Below are 17,226 nucleotides of genomic sequence, written 5' to 3' on the forward strand. Positions count from 1 at the left end.
TTTGGCACAGCTGCCTGTTTTGGCACAAGATTCATGGGAATTAATGCAGACTCATATAAAATATTGTCCTTTTCAAGGGGTGAGAGGAAAAATTGGTAACATTCTCAGCTATAGCATCATTTTTTTAAAAAAGAAAATAGTAAAGGAGAGAGATAAGACAAGAGGAAAGCTCATGTAGAAAAAAGCAGCAGGAACATGTCCTAATTTGGAACGACAGCCCTCATTGCCATGGCAACTCTGAATCACCCCACAGCATAAAGAACTGGCTATTTGTGGTGTTAAATGGTTGAACTTCTAGAAGAGGGGGGAAATGGGATTATGCAGTGAAAGATTATAGTACCAACTGGTTTCTTTCTTGCAGATTTTCTAGTCCATTTTATCATGGGAAATGTTTATGTCCAGGAATCCATGTTACACACATTTTCTATCACTCAGAGGGCAAGCTATTCTGGCTTGTCAGTCCCTGGGCAGTATGCTGAAATCAAAGAGGACTGAATGAAGTGTTAGAAGAAGCAAACACCCAGTTTCTCTTACTAACACAATTCTCAGCAAGTGAATTCAAGGAGACCATAGAGTGGGCAGATATTGAGAACCAGCAACATTTAATGACGTTATCAGAAATAGTTCCCTCACATTCATCACTGATCAGCAAAACATTGCCAATAACCATGTAAAGAATCAGTAGAAATAATACAGTGGATGTGTAAGTTATAGAACTGAATTCAAAAATATAAATACCACCTATCTCAATGAAAGCAACAGTCAGAGACTTGCCTCTAAAAAGGATCTGTACAAAATACAAACAATGAAATAGGCAAGAAAACATAAAGGAAATGTCTTATACTGGTCACATTCAGATAACTCTTCAAACCACAAATGGAGAACCTGTGGACCTCCAGATATTGTTTATTATTGTTGTTTATTGTTTATATTTCATTGTTTATATTGTTTATTATTGTTGTTGATTAAGGTATACAGACTCATTGTTAAAACCATGTTTATGGAAGACAATCTTACTTGGCTACGAGTGATCGCCAAAGAAGAAGATTGTTAGATTACAACTCCCATCATATTTCACCATTGGACATGCTAACTAGGTCTCATGGGACTTGCAGTGCAATATCCTCCAGCACTATAGCTTGGAGGATAGAGAGCATTTGAGAGGGAAAGGATTAGAAGCTTCTGCTTATACTTAAGGTAAACCATAGATTGCCATTTTGCCCAAATTATAATTTGCCCTAAAACTATAACTGAAACATGATGTGGGCTCCTGATTTGTGACCAAGCTACAGTTTGCATTTGGAAAGAAATAGTGGTGGTGATTTCCTGTGAATTAGAAGCAGAAGATTCTAATATCCTCCGCTAACTTGTGGGAGAAGACAAAAGGCACAAGGAGATGCAAGAGCCTCTGGTTTGATTTTGAAACATGCTATAGTTTTGGGTTATGTCTAAATGGGGCCATTGAGTAAATATTAAGTTCCTTTAGCCAAGCACTGTGCCTAGGACTTTCTAAAATCTAACAGAATCTCCCAACTATTCTACAGTGGTACCTCGAGTTACAGATGCTTTAGGTTACAGACGCTTCAGGTTACAGGCTCCGCTAACCCAGAAATAGTACCTCGGGTTAAGAACTTTGCTTCAGGATGAGAACAGAAATTGTGCGGCGGCAGCGGGAGGCCCCATTAGCTAAAGTGGTACCTCAGGTTAAGAACTGTTTCAGGTTAAGAACAGACCTCCAGAACGAATTAAGTTCTTAACCCAAGGTACCACTGTACTGCAATTCTTTTAACTAGAGATGTCTGGGCTTAAAACTGGGACCATCCACATGCAATGTGTCTTCTCCAACTGTGAGTTAGTCCTTCAGAACTACACTAATAGGATACTTCATTTTTCACTTTGAACTTCTGACGGATCCTGTCTGCATAGAACCATACCGATGTCAGCTCTGAGTATTTTAGCTGGCTCCTACTAATAGTCCTGATTTTCACAAATATCTCTGGCCCATTTTAAATCTGATTATATTACTGGCTATCAGCTCAATCATTGTTCCACTGGTGAGCTGTGCACAGAACCAAAAGACCCCATTTCTTGTTTTAGATCTGATGTGCATTAATTTCAGTAGGTTCTTATATTAACCAGAATAAGCAGCTCTTCTACTGTCATTGTTATTCAAAACCACAGAGAAATGCTTTTATTTTATTAGCTCTTTCCTGCCTGTTTTCTGTCCTAAGGCATCCTCTCCCTGTATGGAAGTCTTACATACCCATGGTTCTTTTTCTGAACCTTTTTCCAGTTTCCTGCTGCATTTGTATTGAGATGAGGTAGCTAGAGCTGTTTATAGTACTCCAACAGCGAACAGAATGTCACCGATCTCCAGCATCAGAAATTATTTCAGTGACACAACAGACAACTGTGTCAGTGCTAGAAGCAAGCAGAGTGGGTGCTGAAATCAATCATCTGGTCCAAGTGGGAGCGAGGGAAAGGGAGAGAGGAGGGGAGGAAGGACTGTTCGCTAAAACTCACACAATGCATATTTTATTGCTCTGAGAGCAAGATTCGTCCCTCTGGTCATTAATTAATTATTCAAATATTGCCTTAAAAACTCTGTTTGCTTTAGCCCATGAATGACACTAAACATTACTCTTACTTTCTCTGCCCCATGATGCTTCCTCTATCCCCCTCACCAACTTTCACTCTGAACCTCCCTGGGGCTGTGACTGCAAGACTTGCTGCTGCAAGCTTTATTAAATGATGCCAGGGGAGACTGAAGTGTGGAACAAATAAAACTTTACTTAACGCAGTAAAACACTACAACTGATCCTAAAATGGCTGCTGTCCTAGGTTTCGCTTCCCTGCTCCTCTTCTTGCATTATTACTTCCCTACATGCAGAACAATCTGCTTCCTACTACATCTCCCTCTATGTGTGCACATTGATTTTGTGTGAGAGAGACATACATACACATTGTATCTGGTACACCTTATTCCAGCACTCTATGTGTCAGCACTGGTCCACCTGCTTGAGGTGATAGACAAACCCAAATGTCTACCTGGGTTCCACCATAACCAACAACTGTTCCATGAACCCTGAGCTGGACAAGTGTACTGGCAAGGCAGCTAAGGCAATGGCTGTAGGTGCACTCTTCTACTGTCTCCTATGATAGACGGGTGCCAACAACAACAATGATGCAGCCACAGGTATCTCAGTGACCAAAACCTTTCCTGGACTCACACAGGCACTTGTGCTACAAACAGTTTCATTTGCTCACCTATGCCCTTGATAGAGCACCAGCAACTGTTACCTGTCTGCCTGTACTTGATATTTATTTAATGTTCGTACCCATCCTTGGATTCCTTGGAGTATATAATGCAAACATTTTTTAAAAATTGGCTCCTGTGGATTATGGTTTGTTTCCTCCATCACTGATTTTACAGAGATGAATAAATGGAATTATGTATGGCCCAACATGGTTACCAATATTTATTTTCCTATTTGAGCACAGATTATTTATTTTTTTGCCTGTGCAATAGGTGAGCCTTTCTGCCACAACAATACAGCACCTAATCTTGCAGGGAAATGGTTCACAGATTCAGTTCCATTCAGCTGCTTTTGTTAGCTACTCTTTAACTGCCTGGAAACAATTTCATGGATTTACATCCAGTAAAACTCAGTAATCTTATAAACCTTATATCTGTCAAAAGTTGCACTGAATGTACAGAACCTAGGACTTCTGTCATTCATCCGAATATGCCAAAAATCCACTACTGGTATCAAGAACTATAAATAGTTCTTTTCCTGCTAACTTACAGGTGATTTCTTCAGTGAAATGACAAATGAAAATATTTCTTGTTCATACTTTTTTTTATATCCAGACATATGCTCATCTGACCTTGCATATGCATGTCCATAATTGTACAACTACTGAACTGACCTACTCTCTAGATTCTTCTTGATTATAACCTTCAGTTTTTCTATGTGATTCATTTCCTTTTGCATTTGCTCCTTTAGTCAGGACTACCTGGTGTGATGGGGCAGAACCACCTACGATACGATATGATACGATACGATACGATACGATACGATACGATACGATATGATACGATACAATATATTTATTGTCATTGTCCCATGCAGAACAATGAAATTGAAAAACTACATAAAACTACATAAAAACTACATAAAACTACCACAAAACTACATAAAACTACATAAAAAACTGCATAAAACTACCACAAAACTACATAAAACATTTAAAAACCCCTAAAAACTCTAAAACCCCATTTTAAAATACACTATACTACAGAGACCCCTTATGCTGCGTTTAGAGCCGGAATTGCATTAGCGTAAAAACTGTTTCTCAGGCGGCTAGTCCTGGCCTGTATGACCCTATACCTTCTTCCAGAAGGCAGAAGCTGAAAGAGATCATTTCCGGGGTGCTTATTGTCATGTGCTATCTCTGCCGCTTTCTTATGGCACCTGGCAACATAGATTTGATCTAAGGTGGCAAGAGGGCACCCAATAATTCTCTCTGCAGTCTTTACAACCCTGGATAGCATTGTTTTTTCCCTGGCTGTGCAGCTCCCAAACCACACACAGAGACCATAAGTTAGTACACTCTCCACAGTGAAATGGTACCCAACACCAGCATCCACTGCAGCTTATCAGGACAGGGCAGGTGGAGCTGTGCAGGAGCACCAGGAGAAGGAGGAGATTGGCTCTGCCCTTGTGCCTGCACAGACCTCCCTATCCAGGTGAACTGCAGCAATGCTGGGTGAAGATGGTAGCTTAGCCATCACACCAACTGCTCCTAGTGCCACTGGACTCTTTATCCCTCAATGCCCTGAAAACTTGCACATTCAACTACCTTAAAAGAGTATAAAATAGACATTCATGGCAGTTAGTACATATATTAGGTAAAGGGACCCCTGACCATTAGGTCCAGTCGTGACCGACTCTGGGGTTGCAGCGCTCATCACACTTTATTGGCCGAGGGAGCTGGCGTACAGCTTCCGGGTCATGTGGCCAGCATGACTAAGCCGCTTCTGGCGAACCAGAGCAGCACACAGAAACGCCGTTTACCTTCCCGCCAGAGCGGTACCTATTTATCTACTTGCACTTTGACATGCTTTCGAACTGCTAGGTTGGCAGAAGCAGGGACCGAGCAATGGGAGCTCACCCCGTCGCGGGGATTCGAACCTCCGACCTTCTGATCAGCAAGTCCTAGGCTCTGTGGTTTAACCCCCAGTGCCACCCACGTCCCTAGAACATATATTAGGCTCTACTCAAAAACTAAAGTTTTAAGAAAATGAAACTTTTATGATGCAAGTATATTTTTGAAATGTGAAGTGTATATCTCTATAATAAATTTGTGTTATTAAAATGCAGCTTTAAAAATATATAGCATGATATCAGAAAACAGTTTGCTCTTTTTGAGAGTTCCAATACAAGTTGATGTATGTGGGCATTCAGAATATTTTAAGTTAAGATATGGGTGTTGACTGACCTAATGCATTACAGGTTGTTGTTGTTTTAGATTTTGAAGCAATTTTGTCCTTGAGGCTACTCTATTCTAAATAGCTCTTTGCAACATATCAATACTGTAGTAGTAGTAGCAGCAGCAGCATAAAGCTTAAAATAAACTGAGCACTTCACAGAACTGAGCACTTCACATCCCTGCTCAGAGGCTTGTGGACAAAAATGAGCAAGGTACAAGAGGGCAGGGGAACAGAAAGGGAGCTAAGGATGTACAAATGGGTAATTTATAAAGCACTTCAAGCTGATAAACCTTTTAATTTTTTTCATTTTATAATGATAAATCGGGGGGAGTATTAGGGGGAGGAAACAAGATAAAAGATTATATTTTAAGGAATTTTTAGATAGGCAACAATGGAAAGAGAATCCCAGTCGTGGGAAGAAGTAAAAGAGGCAACAAGAAAAGAGAGGGAGAGATTAAAGCAAGCAAATCTCTGTAAATTTAATGTGCATCGTTTGTAGAAGTCTCAGATCTTGAATGGTCCTGGCAAAGTATTGATGATAATAATAATAATAATAATAATAATAATAATAATAATACAGTATAGAGCTCTGGATATAAGAATCAGCATTGCAATGCATGGGTTTATTGTGAACAAAAATAAAACAAGGAAGTTTGAAGAAAAGACTGAAGATAATCCTACGTATGGCTGTTATCCTGAAATGATGAAAATGCTTGCCATGTTAAGAACTGAAGGAACAACATGTTCTAGGAAAACAATAGAGTATCATATTGTGCACATGTTTAGTTACAGGCAGAAGGATGAGATCTACTCATTGAACTATCTCGAGTAGATTTGTTTCAGAAGTTACTTTTAATTTTAGAAAAACCATCCTTTTGCACTCAGTGTATTTTTCAAATTACAGAAACTACATATCCAAGATGACAGTGATTAGTGGTGCTGCCTGAGAAATACAGCTGAACAACATCTTCACAGCCTTGCCCTTTGCTGCATATGGCCCCTTCAACATTGGTTATTAGCAATAATTTAAGATATATCTCTCCCGCTAGCATGAACTAGAGGAACAGAAAAGAGAGAATAACTAACTAAAGCTCATGCTACTGCTAGTTAATAAAATGCCAATGTATTATTCAAGAGCGTGTCTATATTTTATAGCTGCTGCACAGAGGGAGCCGCCAGCTTGCTTCTGGCATTTTGGTAGCATAAGACACATTGCAACAGCTTCTTCCCACCCTCTGAGCATTGCAGACATACATCCGGGCAAACAGACATGGATGCAGGCAAATATACTGTTGTCATACGAATTTGGGGGACAGCGAGAAGATAGAAAATGGCTACAATACATTAGCACTGTTCCCAAACGGTGTCAGATCCTCACACCTATTCTACTGTACTTGTTGCAATCTTAATTTCTTGATGATTTTCCCCTGCAGTTGGAAGCAGCTAGCCAGAACTACAATTTACTATACATCAGATTGGAAGAGATACCACAGAACATGATTGTCCACAAAGATACAAACAGTTAGGAAATTCAGTCTGTTGTTGCTCACTAGCCAATATATCCAAAGTTGTGTTTAGTAGTACACAAACAAGTATGGCTTCTGTCTTAAAGCTTCCTACACTTTTCCTCTTCAATACTGAATGTGGTTCATTTCCTTATTAATATCAATCATCAAAACAGAAATCATTTTGGGTGGTAAGCCAGGGTCAAGACCACCATCTCAATTTCCTTCCTCTGTCTTACCCTATAATCATTTCTTCCTCTTTAGTTTGCAATTTAGTACTTTACCCAGCTACAAGTAAGACTACTGTCTCCTCTTGGCAGGGAAAGAGAAAGAAATTTCCATTCTTCAACGGAGCACTGGGAGAGTGTTGTGGCATCTTTGAGGCACCATCATGTTGCTAAGATACTAAGGTGAGCAGATACCAAAGTTCCCAGACTAAGCCCAAACATCAACACTGCTCAAACAGTAAAAAAATGTATTGTACATTATTTAAGAAATAACCAGGAACAAAGAAAACGTTAAAGGAATTAACAATAGAAAGCCATCCCTGAGGTTTGAAGCTATCTAATTGACCTAGATCTCAGAATTGAGATTTATGGTTCAGAAACTATTCCAGGAAAGCTGCATCCACTGCACATCTCAAAGAACAGCAATCTATAGGTAAGAAAAAAGACTCTTCCTCACACAGTGCTGTGAAGGCAGTAGTCAAATATAGCAGATGAAAAGCCAGTGCTATCCCTAGAGTCATTTCTTTCCTTTAGCCAGGTATGGGGAGCCTGTGGTGCTCCAGATGTTCTTGGATTACAACTCCCATCATCCCTGACAATTAGCCATGCAGATTCCCCACCCCTCCCTTAAACCTCATGGTCCATACAGAAGACACAGAATGACAAAGCCCCAAACTCTGAAACCTTATAGGCAAAACTGACTAACCAGTACAGCACTTGGTTCCTTTAGCAGTGGAATAGCAATGGGCTCTAGAGCAGATTGCAATAGGTAGACATTCTTCAATGGACACAATATGGGTTCATAACAGCTTCACTGATCAAGAATTATTAAATGTGGATATACTGTGCGTGAAAAACAGTTAGTCCTCTCTCTCTCTCTCTCTCTCTCTCTCTCTCACACACACACACACACACACACACACACAGGTTACTAGGACAGCACCTAAGATAGACACTTTGCCCCCTAATTGTTGCTGAGACAGAGCAACATGCACACAGAGATCCAACTGCTTAAACTTAATTAAACTGACAAAGTACTGTATTGAGAGCAGAAAAAACCCTATAAAATAACCTGTGTCCAGGAAAGAATGACAAAATAACCTATGACATGTTCTCATGAAATTGCTTAGAGACAAAATTCTTCAGTAAAATCATGCTAACTTGCAATTCCTTTAGGTTCACCTAAGGAAAGGATGGCTCAAAGGTCTGTTAGAAACCACGTTCCATACTATGGTCTCCAGACAAATATAATCACTGTTATCTCCACTTCTGCATTTTTTATACAGACCTTGTATAGTGCAGGATATTGATACTAACAAAAAGTGTTAAACAAAGAAGTAATAATAACATTTAAAATTGGAAGAGAAACAACAGGAGAACAAACATTTAGAAGAGCAGATACTGACATAATGAAACTGAGAAGCTTTTTAGATGGACTATGAAAATCACCATTTTGAATATTTAGTACTCTGCTATTTTCAGTTGTTTTACATGAATACTGCAGCTTTTATGTTTAATGTGGGATAATTCACTGTGTGTCTATGTTTGTCGTATTTTAATTCTGTTGCTTTTGTCCCTCTATTGTATGCCACTTTGAATATGATTAGTCCTACAAAAATGTTATAGGAACGTTAATAACAATAGCAATAGCAATGATTGATATATTTTATATATATATATATATATATATATTTGCTTTCGTAGATTTTCACGGGTACAGGAATGCAGGTTTTGGTGTCCTCGGGTGTCTTCCCGTGTAAAAGTTGGGGTGTCTAGGCGACGTTTCGACGAGGTCTCACTCGTCATCTTCAGGCTGGTGCTTTCGGCTTCTTGTTACTGGAACAGAGCAGGATCTCAGTGTTTGAGTTCCTATAAATACTGTTGAGGAGGTGTGGTGTATAGCCTCCAATGTTCTGGGCAGAGAGGAGGTTCCCAGGCTAGTGTGCCTTTTCTTCTTTTGTTCCTTAATTACTTGAGGGATATCTTGAGTGATTTCTTGAGTGATTTCCTGAATCCCACTTAGGTGGGTCATTAGGTGTGGATTAGTTGCTAAAGCCTTCGTGTCTTGAACTCTTGAACTTTGTGAAGAGTTTTTCTGAGAAGATGGCTGTACTGCACTTGGTTGTGCTCTGGCTTGGCTTCGTGTATAGGGGCGAGCTGTGGTTTTGTGGCCTGTGCCAGCCAGATCTGTGTAGGGATTGCAGGGGGGTGCAGCATCCGGAGGTGCCACCCTGGTTTGGCTACTGGATGGTGTCTGTAATTTATCTGTGGAGAGGGTCTGGGTTTGGGTCTGGTGTGGTTGATTGGTGATGGCGTTCTGTGTGCCTCTGGATCTGGTGTCAGATTTTGTGGGGAGGGCTAATTTCCAGATGTCTGGCAAGCGGGATGTGTCGTCACGCTTGTTCATGTTGTGAGGGTGTTTCTCTATCTCGATGGCTTCCATGATTATTCTCTTGTGGTGATGTTCCATGTTAAAGAGCAATTTGGAATCTGCAAAATTAATTTCGTGTCCTGTTTCTTTCATGTGTTGGAAAAGAGAGGAAGTTTTTTCTTCTTTTTTGACGGCATTCTTGTGTTCTGCGATACGTGCATTTATTCGTCTGTTTGTTTGTCCAATGTACGTGGCTGGGCAGACTTTGCAGGGTATTTCATAGACCCCTTGGTTTTCCAACTGAATTTTATCCTTGGGGTTTCTGAGGATATTGGCTATTTTTTGGTTGGTGCAAAAGGCTGTTTTGATATTGTGTTTATGGAGGATTTTGCTAATTTTATCTGTAGTGCCCTTGATATAAGGAAGGAGGGCTATGCCATTGTTTTCTTCTGTGTCTTGGTTTTTGGGGGGTGTTTCTTTTTGGATTAGCTTCGTAACCCTGTTTTGCTGGTATCCATTGGCAATTAACACATTTGAGAGATTCTGTAACTCAGTTGTCAAGTGGTCTTCGTCAGCCAGGCGTTTGGTTCTGGAGATGAGAGTCTTGGCTACGGAGTTTATTTGTGCAGGGTGGTGGTGTGATTGTGCATGTAAGTAGCGGTTGGTGTGTGTTTTTTTCCGGTAGATAGTGTGTCCTAGGGAGCCATCAGGTTTTTTGTAGATTAGGACGTCAAGGAAGGGAAGTTGGTTGTTGGCTTCTATTTCCATAGTGAATTGTATTTTGGGGTGTAGGCTGTTGAGATGTGTGAGGAAGCTATCCAGTTTTTCCTTCCCGTGTGGCCAAATTACAAAGGTGTCGTCAACATATCTGAGCCAAAGTTTGGGTTTGTGTTCTGACTTGTCTAAAGCATTGGTTTCAAAGTGTTCCATGTACAGGTTAGCGATGACCGGTGAGAGGGGTGATCCCATAGGTGCTCCTTCTATCTGTTTGTATCTTTGTCCATTGTGGATGAAGTACGTGTTGGTTAGGCAGTGGTTGGTCAGGTCCAAGATGTATTCGGGGGGATTGTATTTGTTTTGAATGGCTGTCAAGGCTTCATTAATGGGCACTTGTGTGAAGAGAGATACAACATCGAAGCTCACAAGTAGGTCATTGGGTTGTAGGTTTTGCTTCTTTATTGTTTCTATGAACTGGAAGGAGTTTGGAACGTGTGAAGAGATGGATTCTGCATAGGGCTGAAGTTGCTTGGCGAGAAATTTAGCGAGATTTTGTAGAGGTGAGCCTATGGAGCTGACTATTGGTCTGAGTGGTGTTCCTTCTTTGTGTATCTTGGGGAGGCCGTAGAGTTTGGGGCATCTGGATGATTTTTCTCTGGGGATGATTCTTAGCTGGATTTCTTCACTGATAGGAGAGGCTTTTATTTTGGATTTGGTGGTTTTTTCCAGATAGGTGGTGGGATCTGTTTTTATAGGTTGGTAGGTAGGGTCTTGGAGTAGATTTGATAGTTTTGCTTGGTAGTCCGATGTGTTCATCACAACAGTGGCATTACCTTTGTCTGCTGGGAGAATGATTATGTTGTTGTCTTTCCTCAGGTTGGTGAGTGCTTTCTGTTCTTCTTTGTGTAAATTGCTTCTGGGTGGTTTGCTGGAGCAGAGGATGTTGGTGACTTCAAGTCTGATTTTATTGGCTTCATCTGGATTGATTTTGGTTAGGCTAGCTTCGACTCCGCATATGATGTTTTCCGTGGGGATGCGTCTCGGGGCGACTGCAAAGTTGAAACCTTTGGAGAGTACTTTGGTTTCAGTTGAGGTGAGGATCCTGTCTGATATGTTATGTACTGTTTGTTTCATGGGTTGTTGTGGAGGGTGGCTGGGCTTCTGGCGTTTCTCTAGTTTGTGGAGTTTGTTGGTGTGTGTGTCTGTCTTGTGTGAGGTCTCCGTTTCAGCTCTCCAGACGGCTAGTTGTTTGCATTTGTCCCAGAGTGCAGGGTGGATTTTGTTACAGAGTTTGAGGTGAAGAGTGAGTAGATCTTTGTTGGTTTGGTTTAGTTTAGTTGGTTTGGTTTAGTTTAGATCTGACACCAGATCCAGAGGCACACAGAACGCCATCACCAATCAACCACACCAGACCCAAACCCAGACCCTCTCCACAGATAAATTACAGACACCATCCAGTAGCCAAACCAGGGTGGCACCTCCGGATGCTGCACCCCCCTGCAATCCCTACACAGATCTGGCTGGCACAGGCCACAAAACCACAGCTCGCCCCTATACACGAAGCCAAGCCAGAGCACAACCAAGTGCAGTACAGCCATCTTCTCAGAAAAACTCTTCACAAAGTTCAAGAGTTCAAGACACGAAGGCTTTAGCAACTAATCCACACCTAATGACCCACCTAAGTGGGATTCAGGAAATCACTCAAGAAATCACTCAAGATATCCCTCAAGTAATTAAGGAACAAAAGAAGAAAAGGCACACTAGCCTGGGAACCTCCTCTCTGCCCAGAACATTGGAGGCTATACACCACACCTCCTCAACAGTATTTATAGGAACTCAAACACTGAGATCCTGCTCTGTTCCAGTAACAAGAAGCCGAAAGCACCAGCCTGAAGATGACGAGTGAGACCTCGTCGAAACGTCGCCTAGACACCCCAACTTTTACACGGGAAGACACCCGAGGACACCAAAACCTGCATATATATATATATATATATATATATGCATTTGGTGGGCAGAGACCTGGATATTATTGTGGTTTCCGATACATGGTTCCTGTGAAAAAAGCAGAATATTTGAGGGGGGCGCTAGGGGCGCATTGGAAGATTGCCGACAATAACTTCTCTCCAGCTCACACGAGGTAATTAAGAGGCTGATATGGGAGTATGCAGCCTCCCTTGTTGCCCCAAGGAAATGGGGAACACTGTCTTGCCTGCTGTGGCCATAAATCACCCCCAGATTTGAAAGAAGGGGGTGAGGGCACTAGGCACAAAGCCCTTGTTTAGGTCCAGCTCTCCTGGACGCTGTCTCTGATCGCACGCTAGTTGCAGCAGCTCGAAATAAACAATTAGAAAGAAGCAAATGCACATACTTCAAGTGAAGATCGGGAGTAAAGACTGCTAATTAAAGGGATCTCTGTGAAGTGGAAGAGACGGGCTGGATTTAACAATAAATCAAGAAGAAGATTCATCAAAGGATTGGTATGTAGTGGAACTGAAAGGGGGAGGGGGGAAACTTTTCTTTTTTTGTCTTATGTGAGTACCTAATAACATCCCCCCCCCCAAGAAAGAAAGAATCGTTGCAATTACTGATCACAAGCAGGATGATTAAGAAATGTGTGGAAATAAATTACTAATCAAAGACATGGCTGCTTGGAAGATCAGGAAGGAATGAAAGTTCTTTGTGACGCAGCAATAAAAAGAGATTTGTTACGGCAGGCCTGCCTACAGCAGGACGAGGGGGAGGAGGACTATGGCTTGTTACTATATCGGAATGTGAGTTGGACCTGGCAGGGCCCCCTGAGAAAATTGATGAGAGACTGGCAGGCCTGTGGAAATCAACGGACAGACTGTGGGAATGTTTTGTATGGAGGTGCGGAAATGGCGTCTGGTTTTTTTTTACATGGCTCTTGGAGGAGTGTAAAATCCACACAGGATATAACAACGTTTGTTTTCAACCCGCTTGTGGAGACTATCAGAGATCACAAAGAAAGGAATATATGATGATAACAACAAGAAGATGAGGAAAACAACAAAGAGAAGGTACATTAAAGCAGCAGCAAGAGTGATGTTTGGATCCCTTTCGGAGCACAAAGTATGGGTACCCCCAACAAAAATTTTAAAATTTGGCTGTGTAATTTGGAACTAATGTGATTTGGAATTAATGTGATGTGATTGGCCTGTTAATAAAAATTATTTTAAAAAAAAAAGCAGAATATTTAAACAAGCAATTCTGCCAAAGATATGTTAAGATTATGCTTGCTTATATCCAGAGAGAGAGAAATGCCATGGTGTATCTGCAGCAGGACAACTGGATGCCTTCATCTGCCCTAGCTGCAACAAAACATCTCCCATATTGGTCTCTGTGGTGCTGTAACTCTCCAACGGTTTGACTTCACCCCCAATGGTGCACTCTTCCATTGTATCTCAGGACAGACAGATGCCAGCAATATCCAGATAAAGGAATGCATTTCCAGGCTACTGGAGTATGCACTCTCCAAAAGGCAAATCTTTCCCACCAAAGAAGCCCTTTATTGCAGCAGCGTAGTGTGGGTTGCCAGGGCAGGCAAGTGTTGCACCCTCTTGGTGAACGTGGCAGCTGGGGTGGGGATGCGCACCAGGAGGGCATGCACAGAGGGTGAACAGAGCCAGAGCCGTCTTTCCCATTGGTGTTAGTGGTTCGTTGTGCCAGGGCACCGGCCTCTCAGGGGCGCCCTAGCGAGTGAGGGAGCTGCATGACTTTGCCGGCAGCCTCCCCTTTACCTGCACGCCCGCCAGCTGCACCCCCCCAACTATATGGCTGGCTGGCAGGTGTGCAGCTTCCTTCCCAAGCCTCCGTAGGGGAGAGCAATCCCCGCAGAGGCTTAGGAGGGAAGCTGCTTCCCTCCCAAGCCTCTGCATCTGCTAAAGATGGCCCTGCTCCTGATCACTGTCCTCCTCCTGCTTCCTGGCAAAAGGTGGCGCACAGCATTCCCAGGCTGCCTTCTCAGGTGCCCCGACACCGGAGAGCATGTCCGCCAGCACGTTTTCCTGCTTGATTGCCGCCGCCGCCACACTGAGGATCAGGACAGTGGGGGAGGCAGAGGACATTTTCCACCACCCCCTCCCTTGTTTTGGAGTTGCAGGGGGGGGCACTGGAGGGATCTTTGCCCCACGGCGCCGGATATGCTTAAGACAGCCCTGAACAGAGCGCCCCTCCAACAGGCTCCTTGCCTGCTGCCCTCCATCCACCAGCCCACTAGACCAATGCGCCTGCCTGTGCACCATGCTACGTCTCTGCTTTGCTGTCAGACAAAAGGGAAACTAGATCAAGGTGCCAATGTAACGGCAGATAGATTTCCCCCTTACCTTCAAACCCTTTTTGGTGAGTAATGGCAATCTTATAGAGAGTGACTCTACAACAGCCACTCTTCTCCAACCTCTGAAATCAAAAGAATGGCCGCTGTCTATAGGAACCTCAGCTGCAACAAATATCTGATTAATCATTCCAGTGTCGTCAACATAATCACTGTAAGACACTCCTTCATATTAGAAAAGCCATTTCTGATAAGTTAGCGCAGGTGAAGTGGGCTATCAGTTGATCCTTTTTCCCTTCCCCACATTCCTCCATTTTCCTCCACTTAATCCCTTCTGCAATGACACTCTGCAGCAAGCAGATTGCCACCCAGGTTGAGCCTGTGATGCAAAGAACTGTGTTAACTGAGTAATTAAATCATTTCCGTAATTACTCTATAAGCTTATAAATAATTTAGACCTGCACATTCACAAAGGGAAGTGAATACAAAGAGGCATATGCAAAGAGAAGAGCCAGAAAGAAAGAAATGTTAGCATTTATACAGCACTTCGCATTTTCAAAGCACTATGCAAACAGTAATTAAGTTAGTAAAAAGGAGAGAATGGCGGGAAGAACAGGGAGAGGCAGGGTGTGAGGAAGAGAAAAACCTTGTGCCACTTGTTTGTGTGAACCAGACTTCAGATTTGCAGCTACAGGGGCTGATCTATTCTATTCAGGTCCAGGGCAGATTCAATGGATCTGTTTTTAAGATCTTTAATTTTCAGTTTAGATTAATTTATAATGCAACCCTATTCATGTCTATGCATAAGTAAGTTCCATTAAGTTCAATGAGGATTATTCCCAGGAAAGTATATATAGGATTGCATCCTTATTCAGTCAACTTTATGAACATATTTTCCTAGCCTTTCGAATGATTTGATATATACCTAGGCACCTAGCGCCATTACTGGTATGTTTAGATACTTGACTGAATATATTTTCATTTAAGGCAGCTTTCCCTGGGGTGTAACCCAATTATTTATGTAATACCAATTGTACTACCTGCATAGATTGTTTTACTATTTTTATAATTTGTAAATACGGTTTTTTGTTTTTTGAGTTTATGGAAATTGTTTTACTATTTTTAGGACTCGTGTTTTATTCTGTTTTTGTCTTATGCACCACCTCAATGACTATTAAAGTAGTCTATCAATTTGTTAGATAAATAAATAAATAATAATAATAATAATAATAATAATAATAATAATAATAAATATATTATAGGCCAAGCTGTTTTCAGAAGTCCCTAGGCTTCAACATGTGTATAGTCACAAGATGGAAATAGCACAAGGATGTTCAAACCAAGTTAATAGAAAAATATAAACTAGTTTGAGAAAGTATGAGAAGCGAGTAGTGTGAATTCAAAAGGAAGAAGTTAAAAAAAATCACTGGTTCAGTTTCCATGACTGTCAGCCTATTCTGGAGCCTTAAAAGTAATAACTCATCCTGAGGTACAAGCTATGACCTACAGAGCATTAGATGTGCATTCATGACCAAGGCATCTGTAACGATATTGCTGAATACATGGTAAACCATGAACTGTTACAAATCTATCCCTTGCACCTTGGCCCAAATCTGTAAGTCAGATTGCATAAGCTTGCCTCATATCTTGAAGTGCATAGGTCAAATCTTGCTGCTGACAATATAAAGAAAGCTTACACATGATTGTCAGTATTTATTACATGGTGCCCTTTTAGAAACTAGACATGTTCTTCCCGTCACATCTTTTGTTTCTCTCTCTCTCTCTTTCTTTCTCTCTCTCTCTCTCTCTCTCTCTCTCTCTGTTGTTGTAGATAGAAATAAACTTATGTGCACACCTGAGGTATTCAACTGTGCATTGCTAATGTTGATGCAGTGACATTGAGCAAGGCATTTGTGGAACTAGAGAGATTCCTAAGACAATTATTTCCAGAAATGGGCACTACACTCTGGACACAATGACACTCTTAAGTTTATATCTTCTTTATTCCTTGTCATCCCATCCTGAATTCACCTTGCTTCTCCAGCCCATCCAACTCTTTCTGGAGCTTCAGATGATAATTCTCATATGAAACCTTGACAAAGATGGTTTGGAGCACAGAAAGGAAAAGAATCATGTCTCCCTTTCTTTTGTAAATTGCCTCACAGGTTTTACATTTAATGAAACTTTCCCCCTTTGATCATACCAGATTCTCTTTACAACTTGCCCTTTCCACATATATTTCTGCATCTATAGTTTGCTCACCTTGCAGTTTCCTCTTATCTACCTCTCACCCACCCTGGTTGTGGCTCAGTTGGTCTCTGCAATGCAGTTTCTCATGCACTGTCCATTCCTATTTTGAAACAGCTTTCTGTTCCAACAGAATGTATTTTTCTCTGCAGGATTGCACTGTTCACCATGAGGAAACACATTCCACTAACCGGTCTAAATAATTGTTTTGTTTTTGTTCAATTTTGTTTCTCTTATTGGCAATATTTTGCAGAATACCTTGACCATTTTAATCCATATTTTTTTAAATATATATATATATAATTTCCATCAGTGACTTTTCATTCAAAGAACAGTACAGTGGTACCCTTGGTTAAGTACTTAATTCGTTC

The 17,226-nt window shown here is 41.5% G+C and overlaps 1 protein-coding gene and 1 long non-coding RNA gene across 20 annotated transcripts in view; one reads left to right on the forward strand and one right to left on the reverse strand.

The window, feature by feature from the left end:
• GRIN2B (glutamate ionotropic receptor NMDA type subunit 2B) overlaps positions 1 to 17,226 on the reverse strand; it is a 282,448-nt gene that overhangs the window by 170,411 nt on the left and 94,811 nt on the right. The window lies entirely within an intron of this gene.
• LOC310658443 overlaps positions 1 to 17,226 on the forward strand; it is a 58,745-nt gene that overhangs the window by 10,721 nt on the left and 30,798 nt on the right. For 4 of the 5 annotated variants that reach the window (XR_014502317.1, XR_014502318.1, XR_014502319.1 and 1 more), the window contains exon 2: positions 7,320 to 7,409. This is a non-coding gene — a long non-coding RNA (uncharacterized lncRNA). Of the gene's footprint in view, positions 1 to 7,319; positions 7,410 to 7,493; positions 8,005 to 17,226 lie in introns of those variants that run through there. The other variant, XR_014502321.1, reaches the window with a different exon arrangement.

Source organism: Podarcis tiliguerta (assembly GCF_965153285.1).
Source record: "Podarcis tiliguerta genome assembly, chromosome: 10".
Taxonomy (NCBI): domain Eukaryota; kingdom Metazoa; phylum Chordata; class Lepidosauria; order Squamata; family Lacertidae; genus Podarcis; species Podarcis tiliguerta.